We start from the raw sequence: 13,701 nt of genomic DNA on the forward strand, positions 1-13,701 counted from the left end.
TTGAGATAAAAAGCTGGGTGTCATCAGCATACTGATGGTACCCTACTCCAAAACTGCGAATGATCTCACCCAGCGGTTTCATGTAGATGTTGAACAGGAGAGGCGAGAGGACCGACCCCTGAGGGACTCCGCAAGCGAGAGGCCTCGGGGTCGACCTCTGTCCCCCTGTCAGCACCGACTGCGAGCGACCCTGGAGAAAGGAGGAGAACCAACGCAGAACCGTGCCTCCCACTCCCAGTCCCCTGAGGCGTCGCAGCAAGATACCATGGTCGATGGTATCGAAAGCCGCCGAGAGGTCTAATAAGACTAGGACAGAGGAATGGCCCCTGTCCCGGGCTCTCCAGAGATCATTCATCAGAGCGACCAATGCCGTCTCCGTGCTGTAGCCCGGCCTGAAACCCGATTGGTACGGGTCCAGATAAACCGCTTCATCCAGGATCTGAGGAAGTTGGTGCGCCACCACGCTCTCAACAACCTTCGCAAGGAAGCGAAGATTGGAGACAGGACGAAAGTTATTCAAAGAGGATGGGTCCAAGGTGGGCTTCTTGAGGAGAGGTCTCACCACCGCCTCCTTCAAGGCGGTGGGGAAGTGACCCTCACTCAGAGAAGCAGAGATGACCGCTAGGAACCAGCCTCGTGTCCCCTCTCGAGCTGCATAGGCCAGCCAGGAAGGGCACGGGTCCAGTAAGCATGTGGAGGAGCTCAACCTTCTCATAATCCTGTCCACTTCCTTAGGAGTTACAGGATCAAATTCTTCCCAGATGACATCGACAAGACTGTCCATGTCTTGTTCTTCCATCTCAGCCCAGTTGGAGTCCAGGCCAGTTCGAATCCGAGCAATTTTATCCAGCAGATATTGACCAAATTCCTCGGCTCGACCCTGCAAGGGTTCCTCCCTCACCTCTTGGTTTAATAGGGAGCGAGTCACCCTGAACAAGGCAGCCGGGCGGTTATCTGCGGACGCGATGAGGGTGGAAAAGTAGTTTGATTTTGCCACCCTTATCGCAGCGAGATAAGACCTGGTGAGGATTCTTAGTCGCAATCGGTCGGATTCGGATCGACTGGATCTCCAACGGCTCTCTAGGCCCCGTCTCCGACGCTTCATCTCCCGGAGCTCCTCGGTGAACCATGGGGCTCGCTGGGATCTGCGCCGGGTCAGAGGCCGCAAGGGTACAACTCGGTCCAGAGCCTCCGTGGCTGCCTTTTCCCAGGCTTCCACTAAGGCATCCGCCGAGCTGTGAGCAGGGGGTGCATGCGTGTCCCTAAGCGCTGCCTGGAACTTATCAGGGTCCATTAGGCGCCTAGGGCGGTACCATCTGACTGGCACCGTGCACCCACGGTGGGGGGTGGCAAGGGGGAAGTCTAGCCGCAGGAGGTGGTGATCGGTCCATGACAGGGGCGTAACAGTTGTGGCACCCCCACCGATATCATCACGCCACCGTCCAGACAAGAACACCAAGTCTGGGTTGTGGCCTCTCTCATGAGTCGGCCCAGAAATTATATGCAACAGGTGCATGGCCGCCATGGAAGCCATGAACTCCCGAGCCAGTTCGGACGATCCTCCCAGGGACGGTAGATTAAAGTCGCCCAAGACTATGAGTCTTGGGAATTCAACCACCAACCCTGAGAGGACATCGAGTAGCTCGGGTAGGGCCGCCGCTGCACGATTAGGTGGTAGGTACGCCAGCAGCAGGCCCAACTGCGCCCCTGGGCCGTATCTCAGTAGGAGAGACTCACACCCGACCATCTGAGGGACGGTGGTCTCCCGCGGGCTAAGGGATTCCCTGATGATAACTGCCACTCCCCCGCCCCTCCCATGAGCCCGGGGCTGGTGCAGTACCTGGAAACCTGGCGGGCAGAGGTCAACCAGAGGAACACCCCCCTCTGGGCCCAGCCAGGTTTCCGTGATGCAGGCCAGGTCCGCATGCTCACTCTCCACTAGGTCACGAATGAGGTGAGCTTTGTTAGCTACGGACCTTGCATTCAGGTAGACCAGCCTTAGCATGGGAGGGTGCGCACCTTTGCTCCCGGGTCCTCCGGGGGAGAACAGAGGGTCGGAGCGTCTCACCGCTTGTACAGAGCGGAGATGACACTCCCGGTGACGATACGGCCCTCTGTCTGTGCACCTTCTGCCATTCCCCACCATCCTAGGGATGGGACGTTTGTCAGTACGCCACTGGGTGTTATCGGCGACTGGTCCTCGTTGTACGCCGTCGCGAACGGCCGTGGGCCTGGCATGCGTTATGGTGGCTGGAAGGCGTGCCTTTCCCGCGCAACCATAGTCTTCTCCCTCCCCCCTCCCTAACCCCACAAAAAACTTAACTAAGAACCTAATCAGGGGCCTCTTGTTGGGCTTATGCTGGTGGCCCCTGACCCTGCCCGGCCATCTCTCAGAGGCCCAGTGATTGGGCCCGTCATCAAGATTGGATGTGATGCAGGCGGGTCGCACCCAGGAGAGTGGGGAACCCCTGAGGGCGTGCAGTACTGTGCTAGAGTATTGAACGAGCATAGTCACAGGTGGTTCCGGGAAGGCTGTCCCCTGGATGGTGAAATTTGCAGGAGGGTCGAGTCGGGTAGGTGCGTTTCTGGATCGTCGCCCTGCCACTGCCACTTGGCCGGGCGAACCCCCAGAAGCAGGCCACTCCTCATCCTCTCACGATGGGTTGTGTCTCTGCTTCCGGAGGTGGTCCAGAACGTACTCTGGGTGAAGCATACCCCATAGAGCTCTCACCTCTATGGGGTTGCAGGTGTAAGGCCCAGCCACTCTGCCACCGTGGCTAGCACCCAGGCCCGTTATGTCCTGTGGGGAGAGAATGGGCAAGGATGGTTGAGAGTGGGCAGAAGGCAGGATGGAGGGATCCATTAATTGGCGTCAGCTCTGGTGGTTCAGCCGACCAAACAGTTCCCTCCCTGATCCTCTGGGCGTTGTTCCCGGCCGCAGCTCCATGGCCCCTATTGGTTGGGGACCGTCCGGAGCGTGGCCTCCCAGAGGTATGGGAGTCCCTGGTGTCATGTCCCTGTTGTTGCCGTCTCCGGTCAAGGTGTCTCGAGGAGGTGGCTCGGGGTGTAGGCCGCAGATGCCTCGCCGCCGCCGCTACCGCCGCTGTCTGAGGCCCCTGGGCAAAAACGGTCTAAGGCCCAGAGAGGCTGTCGCCGCCGTCTTCGCCTTCGTTGCCGCCGCTTCCGTCGCACAGGGCATAGTCGTTGGCACCCATTCGGGGCGGCTGGGAACGGCTCAGAGTGCAGGCCGGAGACGCTACGCCGTGTCCATTTTTGCCGGCGTCGAGGGATCCTGGTGAGGGTGGTCGGCCGGGGCCTGGAGAAGCTTTCGCTGCTGCCGTGGCCCACGTCGCCGTCGATGCCGCCGCCACCCTGGAGCCGGTCAGGGGCTGCGCACTTTCACTTTAAAGCTATAAAATCCATTGAGCTAGAGAGTAAAGATAAGAGTCCACATCACCTTGACCTCCTGTACCGCTCTGCCTGCATCTTGATAATCAAAAGTATTTCCTTTTGGCAGGGGTGGTTGCTAACGCCTGGCTCTGCTCCATAAATCCCGGAGCAGGGGCGCTGCGCAGCTCGGAGCAACCCAGGCTTCGGGGGGGCTCAATCCTTCAGCCGCCCAAACTCTCAGCTCAGGCGGCCCCGGAGAGCTCAACCCCTACCTGGGGCCTCACCCCCTCCTCTTCTCCCGAGGAGGGGGCTTCAAATCCATCTAAACAGCTGATCGGCGCTGTTTACGATGGAAAAACACAGCTGCGGAGCGGGCAGCCCGAAAACGGCTGTCTTCAGCGTCGCGTCGCCACCGGAAGCCGGTATGCTATAATTTTTTTAAAAAACATACATGGAGGAAGAAAAGTATTCATAAAAAAATCTCTCAGGACCTGCCACCCCAATCTAACTCTGGAAAATAAGTCAAGTTTTCAGAATTCGTTTGAATATATCCAGGTTAGGGGCCAAAATATACGTCAGAGGAAAGAGAATGGTATTCCAGAGAACTGATACCACAAAAAGCATGTTTCCTAGATATATATTGTATTCCTAGACCAATTTTCCTTCCTCTAGTGTCCTTCGTAGTTCTGTCTATTAAAGCTTTTGTGTTAATAAATATTATTTTAATACGGTCTGTTAGAAGCATTTTTTGTTAATAGATTTAGCCATCCCTAAAGACAATTAGGCTTCGAAAGTGTCAGACACCATCCCAATACCCTAAAGCAACTTTAAGGGATACTGGATTGAAAAATAATGGTGTGCATTCCTCTTTAATTTTATAATCAGGATTTCATAATGGTCTCCTAGCACCATACTTGCTTTTGCTGCCAATGTTTGACAACAGCATTACAGCAAAATTTATATTTACTTCCTAGTTTGGGGAGTTTTTAGCTTGTTTAACTATTGACAAAATACATACGTTATATGGTTTTGCCACATTTCCACAGACATGCTCCTAACCCCTACTTTGTGAGCTGAAAAATCTAGTGGGTTCACAGGCAGTTAACTCCAGCTGTACACAAAGCATTGTTTGGAAAGTGTTGAAAGATTTGGGTGGTGATTGTTTAGGTCTTTCTAAACAAATATTAGCATGTTAAAGTTGGCCTGGTAAGGTTTTTGGAGCGTGGGAGCAGTGGTGGGATTCAGCCAATTCTCACCACTTCGGCAGAACCGGTAGCTAATTTTTTGTTGCCCAGGCCCAGAATGGACTTCCAGAAGCGGCATCCACACAGAGAACCGGTTGTTCACATATTTGAATCCCACCACTGCGTAGGATTCTTTGATTAAGTTTTGATTCCTGGCAACTGCCTGGACAAGTCCCTGCAGTATTCTTGACAAGGTTTTTCAGAAGGAGTTTACCAATCATTGCTTCCCAGGGCTAAGACAGAGAGTCACTGGGCCAAAGTCATCCAGCTGGCTTTATGCTCACGGTGGGATTAGAACTCACAATCTCCCGGTTTATTACTGTTATTTTAACCATTATATCAAACTGGTAAGTTTAGAAACAGAATTTCAGTATTGAACTTTTAAAAAAATAATTTAGCAATTTTGTTTTTAACAAATTCTACTTTTCATATATTTCTATCCATTCTTACTGTGCCATTAGAGTAAATTACTGAAATTCTACCCTTTAAAAACTAAATTATTATGTAAATATATAGAGATGAATTTTTGTGTATATAAATGTATATACATCAGCCCTATCAGGTAGACCAGTGTAAGAAACAGATAATTTGTAAATCATTCATCTGATTATTGCCTTGGTGGCCAATCTTTCTTCTTCCTTCAAGACCATACTCTATCCAATACAGCAGACATGTCAAACACAAGGCCCGGGGGCCAGATCCGGCCCGCGAAGTGGTTTCATGTGGCCCGCGAAGCCATCCTGGAAACAGTGAGGGACCAGCCCCCACTGCCTTGGCCCTGGCCCAGAGACCCTCCTTCTGCCAGAGACCCCCAGATCTGTCCCACTCCTGCCCAGGCCCCCATAGGCACCCTTGGTACGAACAATGTAGAGCTGGCCATGCCCACCCAGTAGGCCATACGCAGTCTAGCCACGCCCACCCAGTAGGCCATGCCCACCCTGGCCATACCCACCCGGCCCCTTGAGGGCAACCACAATGCTGATGCGGCCCTCAATGAAATTGAGTTTGACACCCCTGCAATACAGTATAAATATAAAATATTTGTCACTTACAAAAAAGATATAATAGGAAACAGATCCCACATGGAATGTAAGAAACTAAGAACAAAATGAAATTATACGTTAATATGAAAATTATGACACTTTCCTGCATAAAACAATGGTAACTGAGATAAATTCTGCAATTCTCCCAGACATGTTAGAGTTCCAGTCAGACAGCAAGGAACAAATGATATTGTCCTCAAGGCAAAAGGGAAATTCTGATGGCTGATTAAAGTTTAAGGATGGAGAATAAGTCACTGTACATGGTACTGAAGGAGCTCACAGCCAATGGGCCAGATGCGTCATGCAGAAGCCGCACCCACCCCAGCTCCGATAAGGGGGAAAAAGTCGTGATACATTGCGACACATCACATGACATGGCAAGTTTGACACCCCTGGGCTAGGCGCTCAGTTTCCTCCAAAGCAAAGGATGAAGTTCAATTTGCAAAAGGAATACTACAGTATTCTCTCTTCCCTCTAATGCATAGGGCAAGTCATTAAAGCAGGCTAAAGAGAAAGCTCTCCAGTATGATGGGCAAATGATGATGGATAAATAGTTTGCTGGCATGGAAAGTCTCCTGTTTATATACTGCCAACTTATATGCCCTATTCTACCTGAAGAGCTATACCAAACACCCACTGTCAGGTAACAATTCTTGCTTTTGAAAGCCCAAGGCTAGAAGGCAAATTACTTGGGAAACCACACTGGCATAGGCCACCCTGGATTCTAACTTTAAGAAGATGTAGAATTATCAAAAAGAATCATACCAGTCAGAGAATTACTGGAAAAATGAGGGTAAAGTCAAAAATAGAGCCCTTTCTGAGTAGTATGCCTCTTTAAAAAGTGCTATTTTGAAATATTTAATTGAGTAATTTACTGATGAGGTAGCATCTGCCAACAGAACAGATTTCTCTACTGTTAATGGAAGGATCCTTAACAGGTTTTATGTAGGCATTCTCTTTATCCATATTTAACTTTTTCTCATCCATTGTGCTTCTTACCTGTTGATTATTTCCTCTGTTGTCTTGCCCTCTACAAAGGGCAAAGCTCTGGTGTTGAAAGAAAAATCATCAGGTCCACTTCCAAGCTGGGAGTAAACAAAATGGAGGCTAAGACACTGGAAATAAAAATGGAGGCTGCTTAGAAAAGAAGGTTCTTGTTTATTTAGTTGCCAGAAACGTCCGTGACACAGCATGTTTCTGGGGTGGCGGATAAAACGGAGTTGAGATAGGTGGGCTTTTTATAGCTTTTTATACCTTGTTTAATGAGGTGGGCTTTTGTGTCTTTTGCTAGTCTGAAGAGAGTGTAGGATTAATCCTATTATGTCCTAAAGGTCATGTTCCTGCCTTTGGAGTCTTTGTTTTTCTAATCCCATCAGCTCCAACCTTCCTGCTCCAGTTTCCCCGCATGGATTAAAAAATCTGCATTTCTAAAGGGCTGGCCTCCTGGGTTTCTGCTTGGGGAAGATGGTCATAAGTTGACGACTGTCTGCATTTGTAATTGTAATTATTTATCAATATTTATCATATTGAATGACCGAGTAGAAAATTTTAATGGCTGCTTCTAAGTATCCGTTAGAAAAAGACACCAACTATGGAAAAATAAGTTTTTAATCTAATCAGATTTTATATTTAGGAAAACTATATGAATGATGTCAACAACTATTTTTTGTTGTATTTGATTTTATGGACTTAATCATTTAATTTGATTTTGAATTGTATATAGAATTATATTTTGCCCTATATAGAGGAAGAAAGCACAAGAGTGGTTTAACAAAATATTTTCATATCCTCTTTATTTTAATTGTATCCTGTGTTCCTTTATCAGTTGTATTTGGTCACTAGCCCCTTTAAATCATGTTCTAATTTATTAAAGCATATTTAGCAATTACAAATAATTTGATGGAGGGGAAAACATACATTTTCTAAACTCATATAGAAGTTATCAATAATTACACAATATTTTTATATGTTAAATTCTCATGATAGTTGTATATTTGCAAGCTTTTGAAAAAAATATTTCCTAGCTTTTCATTTATTTATTTATTTATTTATTTATTTATTTATTTATTTATTTATTTATTTGTTGAATTTATATACTGCCCTATTCCCGAAGGACTCAGGGCGGTTCACAGGGCAATTAAAACAATACAAAAAGAATAAAATAGAATTAAATTAGTAAAGCCCACAATTCCTAATAACATTCATAATAATATTGTATACAAATACTTAAACAAATGAAATGGCCATTAATGAAAGCCAGAATATTTGCTGATTAAAATATTAATGAAACCTCAGTGGCATTTAAAGACTTGTATAATGATCACGTATCAAGCAAGTAAGGAAGTGTTTAAAACAAAATAGCAACCAATTTCACCATTTAATGTAATTTATATGATAAATTATCCATGGACCCTGACTTTTTGTTCATCCTGTTTGTGTATGTAATATTGTGCTTTCCTTTCCTGATGAAAAGACATAAAACTACTTTTAGGGGGCAGCTTCTATTTATCTACTACTTTTACCTCAACACAAAATATCCAGTATTGTACCTTATACTTGCTATTGAATAGTCTTTCAACATACAGGCATGAGTCAACAAATAAATCTGGAACTTTTGTATTGTAATCCTTCAATATTCACAGTTGCTTAGGTCCTTGTAGACCTTCATACTGTTTGCATAGAGCTAATGCAGAAAAGAACAAAAGACTATCCTGATGACAGATGGTCAATAAAATGAGGACCCAGATTGTTAGGGGCAAAATGCTGATTCTGTAAACTGCTTAGAGAGGCTGAAAGCTCTATGAAGCAGTATATAACTCTAAGTGTTATTGCTATTGTTGGACAGAAGACTCTTAGAGTAATCTAAGTGGTATAGGAACATATTTAATTCTTTCATGTCATTCTTTCATAAGCCAAACGTTATATATCAGAGCTTCTATAGGCTGGGATGTAAAACCAGTGTCCAGGGCTGTCAAAATTCCTATGGGACTCATCACAGAAGTATAAAATGTTAATCTGGCTAAATTCCAAAAGGGATGATTGCATTCTTCCTACCTAAATTCTCCTTGCAATTTCAATTAGTTATGGTATTTTCTTACTTCCTTTTCTATATAGGGCTGCACTATATACTATGAAGCAGTTGTTGTATTTCATTCCAGACGTTAGTTGCATTTCAGTAACCGATTAAATGATCGTTGTGCATAATCTGTAGATACTATTGAATTAAAAAGAATTTTGAAACCATGCAACTGTAAAATCCTTATATTTTCATGTCAAAGCTCAAGATGGTGATGATAAAGTTCAACGTAAGCATATATACCAACAGAATGGAAACTATTTCATGCATCCATATTTCTAAAACCCTACATGCTAATTAGGACAAGGAGTCATGCAGCATAAACGGAAAATTGTAAAAGCATCTGGACCAAGAATAGGGATATGTCTATTTTGGCAGCATTTGGCTTTTTGCAGTTTTTATACTTTTCCCTAATCATGTGTCTGTAAGCAGGTATTGCTTCAGGTAGCATATCTTAAACCTAAAGTTGTTGTTAATAATGGTAATAAGGAAAGGCAACTCCACTGCTACGCAATGCAGTTGTAAAGCATGACATCAAGTGACCACATTGACTTAAAATGGCAGTTGTTGCAGTCCCAATTGCTACAGTTAGATGAATTCCATATTGTCACATGATCATCTTTCATAACCTCTTGTTGCTTCTCCGTTTACTTTTCTTCTTGGAAGGTCAGTGAAGGTTGCTAATGGTGATGACGTGATCATGTGATGTTGCAACCATCAAAGTTGGGAGCTAGTTGCCAAGTGCCTGAATTATGATCATGTAATTGTGGGGATACTGCAGTGATCCCATCTATGATGAACGATCGTAAGTCCCCTTGTTCATGCCATAGTAACTTTGAACAGTGGCTGAAGGAGTGGTCGCTGAATGAGGACTATGTGTAACAAAATGGAAAGAGGTTCCAGAGCGGACTTCCGGAAGCGATGTCCATGCAGAGAACCGGTTGTTCAGGTATTTGAATCCCACCACTGTGTGTATGTGTGTGTGCATTCTAAAATATCTAAATGCTTGTTTGTTTGTTTAGTATTCCTTAATTTCATCTGCAGTCCTTTCTTTTTCCTTCCATTCCATCCCTTTCCAGTATTACTAATTTAGGATAATCCATTTTATATTTATAACTGTTATTATATCCTATTTATCTTGATGTAAGCCCCTTGGAGTCACCTGAATCACGAGTTGGGTGGCAAATAAATTTAATAAATAAATAACCTACTGGCTATAACAACTGAACATAAAAAGTATGGAATCTTCTCTGGCAAGTATCTTGGAACTCTTTGTAATTCCATTAGAGGCACACACAAAAAAAACCTAGTCCTCACAAATTATTCAAGGGCATGTTGATGTTCAGGGGTAGCAAGAAGTAACTGATCCTGGCATTTAAAAATCATCCATTGTTTGATGAAGTTTTTTCAGCCATTATTTTAGAATAGAGGCCTATGTGTTCTACAGGTTTTTTTTTAAATGACCAGTGCTTAATGATTCCGTTTAGCCCAGGTTAATTACTCTCAGTATTCTGCTCCTCTGTGCTATAAGTTTATATTCTTTTTAAATTTCAAATTTTAAAATAATATGGTATGGGCTAGAATACTTTTATTCCTCTTATATAAATGATTCTCCTCCATGTGTTTTAATCCTACCACTATTAGGGCCAGAATTATCCCAGGCTGGTAGTTATAGGGACTCTCTATAGCAGCAGTTCATAGTGGAAGTAACATCCCAGAGATACAAGCATGAACCCTTCTGTGGATTAAGACATTTTGTAATTTAGTTTTTTAAAAAAATATATATCTTAATTTTGTAATTTGTGGGCCTTGTTTTTTTATTGACTCAGTATTTTATTAGGTAATTATTTTAAAAAAATGTAGGCTTATATAGGAATAATTTAGTTCATATTATGACTTTTTCAAAGCCAACAGTACAATGAATTTTTTTTAGTGATATCCAATCTCTTTTGTATAAAGAATAACATGACCATTCGTCTTATTTTATTTGCCTGTAAAATCAATACATTAGATTCATATTTAAGATTTAAGATTTATTGAGATTTTTATACCGCCCTTCTCCCAAAGGGACTCAGGGCGGTTCACAGGGCATAAATATAAACAACAGTACAAACATTAAAAGATAATTAAATTAATGCCCAAGTTAAAACCAGAATAATAAAACAAACCTATAAAAAACCCAAGTACCCCCATCAGGCCAGACCCGCTAGTTCGAATAAATGGGTCTTCAACCCGCGACGGAAGGATCGGAGGTCTGATGCCAACCGGAGCTCAACCGGCAGTTGGTTCCATAACGCCGGAGCACCCACAGAGAAGGCCCTCCCCCTGGGGGCCACCAGTCGACATTCCTTGACAGGAGGCACCCTGAGGAGGCCCTCTCTGTGGGCGCGCACAGGGCGGAGGGGAGTCGACGCCGGCAGCAGGTGGTCCTCGAGGTATCGCGGACCCATGCCATGTAGGGACTTAAAGATCATAACCAACACCTTGAACCTTACCCGGAAGACAACTGGTAACCAATGCAGCTCACGGAGCAAAGGTGTAACATGGGAGTACCGGGAAACTCCCAAGACAACTCTCGCGGCCGCATTCTGTACCAGTTGGAGCCTCCGAGTAGTCTTCAAGGGAAGTCCCATGTAGAGAGCGTTACAGTAGTCTAGGCGAGAGGTCACGAGGTTTTATTACTGAAAACATGTATACTTGTCCAAAATAGTTAAAATAATAGATCTGTCATTCTTTTCTACAGTGTAATTGCTCTTTTAAAAACTACCATTTTAAATTTTTTAAGGAAATAATTCCTATTGAGCACAAAGATATTTGTGTCTAAATAAATATATGTAGGGTATTAATAACAATAACAATCTTTCTTGTTCTTACTGTTCTAATGATACTTTATAGAACTTAACATGTATATGTTTTCTTTTCTCCAAAAGGATAATTTCCAAATTCTTTTATTTGTAATTCTGATGTTTTTGGATCTGTCAATTTTCAGAGGAATAAGATGAAGCATTATCAATCAATATATGGACCTGAAATGTGGAAAATGTTCAGATTTATTGCCATAAACAAGCACTACAAGAAACAGGTACATTTAACTAAAATAATGAATATTGATATTGAAAAGGTAAATGTTTTAAGAATTTATAAGGAACTGGCAACCAAAGGGCAAGGCAGCTCAAAGGCATGCAGTTTTTAAATTGGATTCTGAACAAAATGTTGGTTGCTGCCTGACACTGTTGTGACTGAACAACATCAAAAGTTCTGTGTTTCTTCTCCTCAAATGAGGTGATCTACTAGGAGGTGTAATAGTTGTCAGCTGTAAAGAGAAGTAGGAGTTTGTAGGAAGTGTATGTTAGAAAAGCCCAATCCAAATACAAGAATAGGCTACTCTGTGTTGTCATTATTTGTGTCTTCCTAAAACAATGCAGGACTGTGGGAATTCACTGGAACTCTTTATGGCATCAGGTAAAATATTATTATTATTATAGTACTTGCAGAAGTTTTAAAGGGTTATACTTTTCCAGTCTTTGCCATTTTATATGTAATCTGGATTCTGGATAAAACATTCCACAAAAATCATAAAGATAATAGGAAAAATATGAAAGCTGATAATTCTGCACTAGCATCAAGTTAAATTTTATAATTAAAGGAAAGAAACAAATGTTACTGATGAAAGAGAATAATCTATAGGAATAAGGCATATTTTTTATTTTATGCCACAATATTATAACTATCAATTGTCAGACCATATGTTCTTTTTGCCCTTGTTAATAATTGCTAGAATTCTATCTTAATTTCTTAGAAGATACTTTTTCTGCACAGTAAAATGCTAGACTAGTTTTTTTTACTCAGTTAGAACTGAGACTTAGAATTTATGTAGCATTGTTTCTAATTCATTTGTACTAACGAATTTTTAACAAGTGAGACTTCCTGTTTTTCTGTACAGAACTAAATTATCTAATTAAATACTTCAAATTCCCTGAATAATACACTACAAACATTTGTTGGAATTCTGGCTCAATTGTGTATTCAGCTGGGATTTCATCTAAGCTGTACAAGGAAGATTAAATTGTAACTGGAAACTGTGTTGTAGCTGGATCAGCTACAATATCTATAGTGCAGGTTTTTATTCCCTTCATAAACAGGACTACATCAATTCTTCCATATCAAGTATTCTGGTATTAATGCAGTAAACTTGATCACAAATACTTATAAATCCTGTTGTACGCAGCTATCCTAATTCTTTGGAAATATTTCCTGGTTGCTGAAATCTTCCCATAACAACTCTTATCCAATTTGATTTTACAGTTATGGATTGTGATTATTTTAGTCATTCCCAAATTCATCATCATATCTTATTTAATCTTGTCTTTAGCTCTCAGCCTGATTCCAAATCTTAACAGTTGTATCTGGACCTAGTCAGCTACTGAATTAGTGTTGATTCATTCACCAACCAGTATTTAGCCATTTCTTTTAAAGTGTAAGTTTAAAATGTAAAGCCCTTCCATTGTAGCTGAATGGCAATTAGTAGAAGCAGACTTTGTCATGGTGCCATAGAAAATCCCACCAAATGTGAAGATGCCAAAAGAGTACTGCTAGTGGAGTGTGGTTCAACCATCAGTTCAGAAATCTGCTCTGACGAGCCATCCATAACAAGCATCAGGGCATGCTGATTTCCGGTGTGGTGTTGGTTCACAATAATGCTCGCCTGCACACCACTAGTTCATTGATGAACAGTGGCCATTCCCAAGAGGGAGTAAGCTGCATAATCGATGCCAACAGTCTACATTCTGCAGAAGTGAAAGAGACAGCAAAGTACCACCCCACATAGAGAGAGAGACTCATACAAATGCATATCATGGGTATTCTGTATGTCTGGCATCTCCAGAAAGTGAAAGGAAATGTAAGAGCTTTTAAAAGTTTTTGAGGGTTTTTAACTCTTAAGTTGAAC

At 43.0% G+C, this 13,701-nt stretch overlaps 1 protein-coding gene across 5 annotated transcripts in view; it reads left to right on the forward strand.

Moving 5' to 3' along the window:
- The window catches only part of PMS1 (PMS1 homolog 1, mismatch repair system component), a 115,401-nt gene that overhangs the window by 61,903 nt on the left and 39,797 nt on the right, over positions 1-13,701 (forward strand). For all 5 annotated transcript variants that reach the window (XM_081339065.1, XM_081339063.1, XM_081339064.1 and 2 more), the window contains 2 exons: positions 9,420-9,702; positions 11,743-11,835. The gene's annotated coding sequence lies outside the window, so the exon portion shown is untranslated. The remainder of the gene's footprint in view (positions 1-9,419; positions 9,703-11,742; positions 11,836-13,701) is intronic.

Source organism: Vipera berus, assembly GCF_964194415.1.
Source record: "Vipera berus genome assembly, chromosome: 1".
Classification (NCBI taxonomy): Eukaryota; Metazoa; Chordata; class Lepidosauria; order Squamata; family Viperidae; genus Vipera; species Vipera berus.